This window comes from Rousettus aegyptiacus, unplaced genomic scaffold (genome assembly GCF_014176215.1).
Source record: "Rousettus aegyptiacus isolate mRouAeg1 unplaced genomic scaffold, mRouAeg1.p scaffold_m13_p_7, whole genome shotgun sequence".
Taxonomy (NCBI): domain Eukaryota; kingdom Metazoa; phylum Chordata; class Mammalia; order Chiroptera; family Pteropodidae; genus Rousettus; species Rousettus aegyptiacus.
Genome location: NW_023416310.1, coordinates 28,266,618 through 28,276,698, shown reverse-complemented (window position 1 = coordinate 28,276,698; position 10,081 = coordinate 28,266,618). Strand labels below are relative to the sequence as shown.

Below are 10,081 nucleotides of genomic sequence, written 5' to 3'. Positions count from 1 at the left end.
TCACCCCTTCGTCCTGCCTGCCCCCAACAGAGAAAATGTGGTCACCACAATCTTGTGTCTTTTTGTTTCAAAACCTCATAGCCTGACACCTAGCTTTACGTTTTTCCATTCAGAGAAAATAAATGTGATCCACTAAGAAAATGCTCAAAAGCCCAGGCTGAAGAGTGGTTGTCAAAGATCTGTACATAGAGGAATTCTTCAGCTTCCCTCGGCAATCTGTTCTTCATGGGACCGTGCCAATTAACCCATCAATCATCACTCGGATGCATACTCTGAGTTGATTTGGGATGGGGGAATTTAAAAAAAGTAATACATAGTAAATGCCTCAAAGAGAGCCAGGTCCATAGTGACTGCTCAGTAAGTGTCACCTAAACAAACAAACAAACAAACAAACAAACAAACAAACAAACAAACAAAAACACCAGTAATGGACATGGATTTGTCATGGGACCATGTACATTCTCTTTGAGAGAAAATGGGCTGTTGTTATGGGTTCATCTAGGTTTGTCTCCCTGCCTCAGTCTCAGTTCCCAACTCTGGCTTCTTTTTCCATTTTCACTTATCTCCTTAGCATAGAACAGTACTCAACAACTAAGTCACTGCTAGGTTTTTTTTTTCTTTCTTTTTCTAAATAAATAATTCCATTTCTTTAATAAACCTCCCCAAAGGAGGCTTATGATGGAGGTTTGGAAACTTTATGATGTCCTTGGGCCTCTGGGCTATTAAAAACAAACAGAGACAGCTCAATCGCTTTCTGACATTGCCCGAGCTTCCTCATACCAGTTGGTCTTGTTCTGATTCCCAGAGGCCTTGGTGCCTGGACTTCAGATAAGTTCTGGTCACTGGCACCACCTTTCGTCACCTACTGCGCCCCAAGTGGCCCTTGCTGCTTTGAATGTACATGCTCCTCCCTGTTTCTGCTTCTATCCATGACACTCCCTGTCAGGGTTCTTTCTGGAACTTGACAACCCATTAAAAAATTTTACAGGAAAGATCCAAGAGCAAAGAGTAGGCAATACACTTCTAAAAAAGAAAACAGATTTACTAAATATCAAGACATTATGAAGTTATAGAAATTAGAACTGTGTTATTAGTACAGAAATATATTAATAGACCAATGGAATAAAAGAAAAAAATCCAGGAACAGACCCACACTCATATAAATATACGACAGAGAAGGCACTAAAGATAGATAAGGGAGAAGAGGGTCTATTCAATAAGTGGTACTAGAAAATTGGTTGCAATTAATATGGGGGAGAAACAAAATAGATCTCTACTATATACCAAAAAGGATTTCTGATAGAATAAAAATTTAAATGTGAAAGGCACAATTTAAAAAATCTTTTAAAAGCAACTATAGAATAACTTTATCAACTCAGGATAGGAAAGAGTATCTCAAATAAATCACAAAAGGCACAGACCATAAAGGAAATGATTAATATGTTTTCCTACATTAAAAGTTAAACTTTTAATTCATCAGAATTCACCTTAAAGAAAGCAAAAAGACAATCCAGAATGTAGGAAAAATATTTGCAACTTATGTAATGGTAAAGGATTAGTGTCCAGAATAAATGAAGGACATCAAAGAATCAAGACTAAAGAAGAATAGACAAAATATATAAATGGGCATTAACAGAAGGGAAACATGAATGGCCAATGAATGAGTGAAAAGATGCTTGATATTTAATTTGTCTTGCAGTGAGATACCTATCCTATACCCACAAGATCAGCGAAAATTTTTAAATCTAACAATAACAAATGCTGGAAAGAACGTGGAGAAACCAGAACTCTCATATCTTATCGGTGTGAATATAAATTGGTACAGGTATAGGAAAACAATTTGGCATTTCCTGGTAAAGGTGCAAGATAGGCACACCCTGCAACCCAGCAATTCTACACCTAGGTATGTACCCTGGACACTCTCTATCTTTCTCTCGATCTCCATCTTCATCTCCATATCCATATGCATATGCATATCCATATCCAAAGACATGTGCAAGAATGTTTCATGCCACATGCTCAGAAAAACCAGCCCAAATGTACATCAACACTAAATGAACACATAAATTTTGCAATACTACACAGACGTGAAAATGGACAATCACTACACACATTAATATGGATGAATCTCACAAACAACACTGAGTGAGAAAAGCAAGACAAAGAAAAACACACTGTTGTTTCATTTACATAAAGATCAAAATCTAGAAAAACTAAAACTATATTGTCAGGGAGAGAAATAATGTATTAGTCAGTGTTCTGGCAAGAAACATGGCACACACATACTGGGTCCCTTATTAAAGGGACTGTTTACAAAAATGTGAGTTGAGTTAGAGCAGGCATTCTCAATGAGGACAATATCACCTCCATGGGGGTGAAACTGGTCCTTGGGGGCAAAAAAATTACATCATTTTCATGTACACAGTGTAGAAGATAGTTACAGTACATAAAGAGATATATAGTGTGTCTGCGATATTAAAATATGGTGGGGAAGATGATTAGGAAAAAAAATCTAAAAAGGCTACTCTGCAGGGGGTGAAAATGGAAAAAAAAATTAAGAAACACCAGGTTTGGGAAACCGACAAAGAATGGTGCAGTGCCTTACAGCTAACAATACGGTCAGGAAGCTTATCATCCCCAGGCCAGAAGGAACAAGGAGAGGGGAGGGGAGGGGATAACTGTATCGGGGCGGCGAGAGGGCTACCTGCGTTTGGTAGAGGATTGCAACCAATTTATGGTGGCTGACCCAGCAGGAAGGGAGCACAGGAGCAAACTCCCTGATCCCATTCTTCTCACCCTTTGATTTCCTGTCAGTGCTTCACTTCAGCCAAACCCATCAGGAATCCAGGAATCGAGGGAGCCCCCTGTGGGGCACAAGGCGGGATGGAGAAGATTGGAGCATGGATCTGGAGGGCAAATGGGAATCGCACAGCAAATACATGTGGTAAAATTATAAGGGTCAAAGGAATCATTAGCACACATTTAGAATTTTGGTTACCTTCGGGGCCAGGAAGGGAGGGAAAGGTATAATATTGGCCATATTCTATTATTTAAATTGGATGGTGGGTTTGCAAGTGCTTATTTTATTCTTCTTCAATAATAAATATATATTCTTTATAGTCATTTGCATATCTAATCCATTTCTTATAATCTTTTTAGAAAGTTAACAAGGTGGTAACTAGGTAGGTGAGGTAAAATTTGAAAAAGCAATCATTGGACCTGGAGACAGAAAAGGAGGATTAGAATCTAGGTTTTACCACTAACTAGTTGTTTGTGATTAAGTTAGTTTCTTCAAAGAACCCTGTTAGAGGCTGAGGAACCCCAGCCCCAGAGGGTTCTACTTTTAGGTAAAATTATATATAGTTTGTGAAATCGTGTGGTACACTAACTGGTGCATAATAAATACTTTTTCTCTCTTTTCTATTCTACCTATCCACATCTGTGTCCTGTTGTTTACTCTCTTACAAGTTCCTGTGCTTTAGCCAACCCGATCTCCTCTCTGACCTCACCAGGGCCCAATGTCCCAGACCTGGGTCCATGTCCTGTTTCTTTCCCATCCTGGTCCTACCTCGTGTCAAACAGCTTGGCTCAAGCCCCACCCCAAGCTCCACCCCTCCAGGATGGCCTCCCTCTGGCTCCAATGGTGCCTTCTTAGTGCCTTACAAATCATGGACATTAATAAGAATTAAGATATTATTGCAGAAGCTCTCATCAAATATATTGGAATTATTGTTGATGAGACACTTGAAAAAGTTGGTTAGAGCTGATAAGACAATGAAATACCAGCCTTAAATGTCTTATTTTAACTTAAAACATAGAGATATGGGTTTATTTGCCAATCTTATGATGAGAAGCTTAGGCTTTTCATTTGCGCATGAATTCCTCATCATCTTTCTTGCATCACTGCAGTTTCTCTAAGGTAGAGCAAGAACACAGTTTCTTGAGAAGCCCAAGGTCACAGAGCTTGCAACAGACCTGGTACCAGATGACTCTGTATTCCTCAGCACAGTGCCGAGTGGAGGAGTGTTCTATAAATTTAGTTGAACTTCAGAGAGCAGCTTGGATGGGTGCCGAGAAGGGCTGGGATGGGAACAAAGAGGATAAGCTGTGAGATGCAGGCAAATGCCAAAGAAAACTTGACTTAAATTACTGTAACATTGTCTCTGGTAGTCATCTCCAGATCAAATACTGGGCACAGCTACATGCGTGTGCGCACATGCTCATGCACTCACACACAGAGCTTTAACCACTGTCTGTCTCTTATATCCGGCTGCTCATTCTGGAACTTAATGCTTTTCTGGTGTGTGTATTGGGGAGTAGGCTTGGGAGGTTGGGAGGGGGAAGGGACATGGGCGGTAAGAGTGACAGGCTTTGGCTTCCCTAGTAAACTCCGTATCCCTGGCATCTCCAGGCCCTACTTTGTCCAGTCTGTGCTCTGGGGTCAGAATCTAGTCCACAGCTATTTAAAAGTCTTGACTTGGCTCTGGAATGCTAGCAAGCTCTAGCAAAATTAGAGTTCCTGAGTACCGTTTCCTAAGGCTGTTGATGCTTCATGTGAGAGGCTTCCCAAATCCCAAAGAAGCCATCAGTATATGTATATGCATATACACACATGTATGTATGTACGTGTGTGAGTGTGTGTGTGTGTGTGTGTGTGTGTGTGATCCTTCCCCTCACTTCAGCCAGGCAAATACAAATCTCACAGGGAGTCAGGAAGTGGCCTTTCAGTTCATGGCTCCTAGATTTTGTTTTTGCTCATAAATAGTATCTTATTTCCCTCACATTGGGCAGTGCTCTCCCAGGGTGCAGGGGAGGGCATGCAAGTCTGGCCTGTTTACCTTGGCTGGGCCTGCCCAGGTATAAAGCATAAGGGCCCTGGCTCTCCCACTGGCAGCCAGCTGTGGGGGAGCACATGGGCTGCAGAGGGAAGGATGACAAGGTTGAGGCACACTGGTCCCAGTTGCTGGGGCAGGAGGAGTGGAGGAGTAGTGATGTAGAAATCTAAGTGATATAGAAACCCTTTGGTGCTATGTTTTCTCATCCTCCTGCCCACTCACAGGTCCTGATATAGGAGAGTGAGAGCATGGCCGTACTACTGCTGCCTCGCTGGAAAATTGATGAAAATTCTTGATGTAGTTCTGATTCATACTTTTGTGAACAGAGATCATTTATTTCCTGGAAGATTTAGGTTCTTGAGAGATTCGGGCGGGGCAGGAGAAGTCCTTCTTTGGGGATAAGAGTAATCAAAGACTGGGTCAGAAGGGCTTAAATGGTAGATCTCTCTAGAATAGCCTACTGATTTTACAGATGTTCAAACTATAGCCCAGAGAGGTTCATTGACTTGTTCCAGGTCACACAGCTCATTTGATGGCACACTTTATGAATCTTTTTTTTTTTAAGTAATGAATCATCCAGAAAATGTTCATTAATTTTTATACAAAATAAGAGCAAATTATCAACTGGCTTCTTTGTTTATTAGTCTCGTACTTTGTTTAAGTTATTTGGCCTCCATTTCTTCCTCTATAAAATGGGATAAATGACAACTCCCAAGACCACTAGGAAGGTAAGTTAATGTGTATGAGGCATCTATCTCCAGCAGTTTAACGGCCAATAAATGCGAGTTCCCTTTTCCTTCCCTTAGTGTTCTTTTTCTCCTCCCTGCCCTTTAAAAACACAATAAAGAAAAGTAAAATAAATTCACACCTTATTTCCTTCACACATGCACCTCAAATCCATGTTGCAATGAAATGCAAATAGGTATGTCTTAGCCAACCCAGATAAGTCAATGGCATTGTGACAGGTATCGTGGAAAGGACACTGGGTACAAGGGCTGAGGCTGGAGTGGGTGTGGATTTACTGAAGAGAAAAGGCCTCCGGATGGAAGGTCAGAAGAGACTCTTCACAGTTAAAAAAAGAAGTATGCTGAAGAAGGAGAGGCCTCAGAAAGGGAAGGAAAGATAACAGTGACCACAGGAGATGAGTAATGATGCTTTCCCGGTGAGTACTCGGAATGCCATCCGTGGGTGTTGGATTAAGCAAAGAGGCCAGTGACGACTGTGCAGCCCACAGATCCCAGGAAGGCAGCAAGCAGGGCACTCAACATCAGTCCCTAGGGCAGGAACGGGAACATCAAAAATGTGGGGGCTGCCTGGGAATGAAGTCAAAGGAAAGACACCTCCCTCCTCTGCAGCATCATGAACTAAGGGAAAGACGTGCCCAACCTTGTCCGTTTTTGGTGGCATGGGCCGAGAGGGGCTTGCCAGCTTCATATCCCAGCCACCAAATTAGTGATTCTAAAAACTGTTTTGTGTTCAGTACACTTCTTCTTACAGCTCCTATATTAGATATGCTTGGCAATGGAAAGCAGGCTATTTGATTTGTGTAACAGATATTTTCACATACAGCATAAATAAAAAAAAAAGAAGTGTCATAAAATATTAATCTGGTCTCTTTGTAACAGCAGTAAGCAGCACAAAAGTTTCATTATCATGCTATCTCCTATAGGATCTGTAGAACAAAACAGAACATTCATGGAAAAGAGAGTGCTATCAAAATGTAAAATCGGACTGGAGGACCACTTGGAGCAGAAATGCAGACCTGAATGCACAATGTGGTGGATTACCCTTCAAGCCCATTGAAGCCCAATGGAGAGCTTTCTTAGCTGAATGCTAGAGGCACATGATGACTTCAGATGAGTCTCCTCAGGCAACTTCAGTTTGTGGGAAACAACTCAATTGCCTTTGACCGTCATGGTTCCTGAGTATTTGTTTTCCCCTACAGAAACCCTCCCCCCTTGCCATTGTAGGGTAACTCCTTGTTGTTGTGGTCTGGTGGCTCCATTCTGTAGCTTCCAATCTACAACCCAAGACCCGAGGAACCAGGGTTGAAATGCTGGGCACCAAAGTTGCTGCAGACATGATCCAAGTCCTCCACAGACAAAGGGCCCCAAGGCACTGACCCAGGGTAGAGTGTAGCATCCATCCAAAGGGGAGGAATTAAATTTGCTAACACTGGATGCCAGTGATTGGAGGAGAGCATCCAGCGGAGAAGTAGCAATGAAAATCCAGTACCTTTCAATCCAACCATCTATCCGAAAGGGGCTTAGGGAAGATGGAGAAGCAGTGCAGCCTGAGGTAATTCTCTGAGCCTGAGAGCACAGCTCCAGCCACATTTTTCCCCTCTCTTTAATACCACCCCCCACATCCACCCCTGACCCATGGATGTTGCCATTTCCCCTTAAGAAGGGGTCCCTGAAGGTGGGATGTCCCCTCTCACATGCTTGCAGAATGCACCTGGGGCCTGACACACCTGGAGTATGGTCTGTGACTCCATCTGGGGTGCGAACCCAGGACCTTCTGCATGCAAAGCAGGTGTGCTAACCACTACACTATGGAGCCACCCCCTCCAGCCACTTTTTAAAAGGTTAGAGAGGAGAAGACGGATTGTGGTTTGGCTGGACCACTAGTGTCTATTCAACGCTTATCGTTCTTATGATTCACCCCAAAGAAGGGTCCTTATTTTCTTACTGCTGCTAATTACAACTCTTACTAGGTTTCCAAAATCTAGCTTAATGACCCCTCTGATGAAAAACTTGGGGCGAGTTCCTAGGACTTGGCCAAGAGTCTAGACCTCATCTCTTATCAGAGAGATTCTTCTCACCTCTTCAAGATCTCTCTGCTTAGGCCACATGTTGTAATTTGCCTTGTCTGGAATCAGGACACACAATCAAAAATTGAGCAGGTGAAGAAAGAGGACTGAGTTTAGTTGAGTCAAAGATGGAAGTCTAAATGGATAAAGCCAGAGAGATAATGCCAGGACAATAGTGGTTTCAGGCTGGCAGGCAGGAGGGTGGTCATGGTAGAAATCTGGAACATGGACTGGAGCCTGACCCTACCCAGGCTTTCTACAGCAGGAGGCAAGAGCAGGCCGCATCTGTAGACCACTTCAGCCGTTGTAGCTCTAGGCCCAGGTGTAGGCCTCTCCAGGTACTTCTGCTCTCCTATTTGGGGTTACTGAGGACTTCTTTCCAGAGGCAAGGGCTTGTTTACAGTAATCTCTTAGTTCAGAAAAGTAAAGCCTGGAGTTTGGGGATCAGTTATCAGTCCTTAGAGTCCTCTTCACCATTTTCACCCAAAGGCCTATAACGTCTCTCATGCAAATAGAATTGTTAGGCCTAACCCCCTATTCCTAAATTCAGAGTATTTTATGTACCCCACCCCAGACTTGGACTACTTCACTCATTTGGCCATTTTCTTAAACTGACGGTTATATTTTTGGTAATTAAAGCAAATAATACATGTATTGCCATCCCGATTAAGTAGTAGGTTACTTTGAATTTAAGTATTGAGCACTTACTATGCTCTAGACCCTTTGCTAAGTGCATTATGTAGATTATTTCATCTAAGCCGCATAACATCCCTATGAGGTAGGTATCATAATTTATACCTCCACTTTTCTGGGGGAACTAGGGAATAGAGATGTCAACAAACTTGCTCACAGTTCTGGCTCCTTGTGCGAGTTGAGCAAATTATAACCTCTCTGTGACTCAGTCTCCTGATCTTTAAATGGGATGAATTAAAAAAGTACCCACTTGATAAGACTGCTGTGAGTTCTCAACGAGCTGATATACGCGAAGTGCTCGAAAAGTGCCTGGGCCGTGCGTGTTTGCTAAATAATAAATGAACATCTAAGTGGCTGCGCTGGATGTAACCCAGGTGGTTTGATTCCAGAGCGCACATTCCCAACCACTCTCCATTTCCTTGTTGATTGTGTCCTGCTCTGTTTCTTCTGAAAGCTTTGGCAGAGCTTTTGATTTCCACTTTAAAAGGACAGGGAAACAGCTATAGAAGGTGATCGGTCCAGGGTGACATATAAGTCTCTCTTCCTGAGAAATGCATCGTGACACTTTATGTATTCTTCTGGGCCAGCCACTGCTCTGAGCACTTTACACATATTAACTCACATCGTTCATATACAGTTTTAGGAGGTAGGTACTATTATCCCATTTTACAGATGAGGAAACTAAGGCAAAGACTAGCCTGACTCTGCTATCATGTATGTCCTCCACCTGAGCCCTCCCTTAGGCCTGAGGCCAACCAGTTCTGCCCTCAGGTCCTAGAGCAGGAGCTCTGGGCTGGTGATCCAGGGATTTAGCACAAAGGTATCTTACTTTGTCTCATCTTTTCTGTGTTGGTCTATGACCAATCCCCCCATTGCACCCCAGGTTTCAATAATTGCCTCCGTCTAACTTCCATGGGTATATCGGACCCGCCTACTCTGACTCATTTCTAGGGTGTCTAACTATCGTAATTTGCCCAGGAATGTCCCAGTTTTACAGCTGAAAGTCCTGTGTTCTGGGAAACCTCTCAGCTCTGAGCAAACCAGGACGGTTGGTCACCCTCCCTGCCCATGGCACGGGGCTGAAGCCATTTCCTCACCCAGTAAAGTTCTTTTGGTGCTTGGTAATCCTTCCATCTTCCTATAGGTATCCAGAGAATAATCTCTCTTCTCCAAATGATTCCTCAAAGCATTTTAATTTAGCAATAGCTGTATCACATTTAAATCAGAACATAATGAACATTATTAGGGAGACGTTTTTCCTGATGGAGAAGACCTCTTGGGTTTACTTTTCTAAAACACACTGATGGAGCATAACTAGCCAAGTCAGCAGTTTCCTCTCTGCCCTTCACATGTGACCCACCAAGCTATTATTTTCCCCTCCCATTTTCATTCTCCCCAAGCACTTCTCCTAATGGTTTCCTTTCAGCCAAATGCAAGCAGCAGAATAAAGAGGTCTGGGCGTGGCACTGGGGAGACAGCATGAGTGAAAGAAAGAATATGGACTTTGAAGGAGAAAGACCTGAGTGTGAATCCTGTCTCTGGCATGGCACTGGGTTAAAGTTCCTTAACCTCTCTGAATATCGTCTATAAAAGGATAATCTGAGATCATTAATGATGTATGTGCAGTGACTTGCATAGAGGGGGATGTGACAGGTACCAAATGACTGATGAAAGATACCACAGTTTAAGACTGAAGTGCCCAATGGACTGGCAGGATCCTGATCTGAAATGGGAGCTCAGG

At 42.9% G+C, this 10,081-nt stretch overlaps 1 non-coding gene across 1 annotated transcript; it reads right to left on the bottom strand.

Annotated features, from left to right (window-relative positions):
* Positions 1-7,323: 7,323 nt before the first annotated feature.
* TRNAA-UGC lies at positions 7,324-7,397 on the bottom strand. Its single transcript has one exon. It is a non-coding gene; the product is annotated as a tRNA-Ala (tRNA).
* Between the last annotated feature and the right edge of the window lie 2,684 nt (positions 7,398-10,081).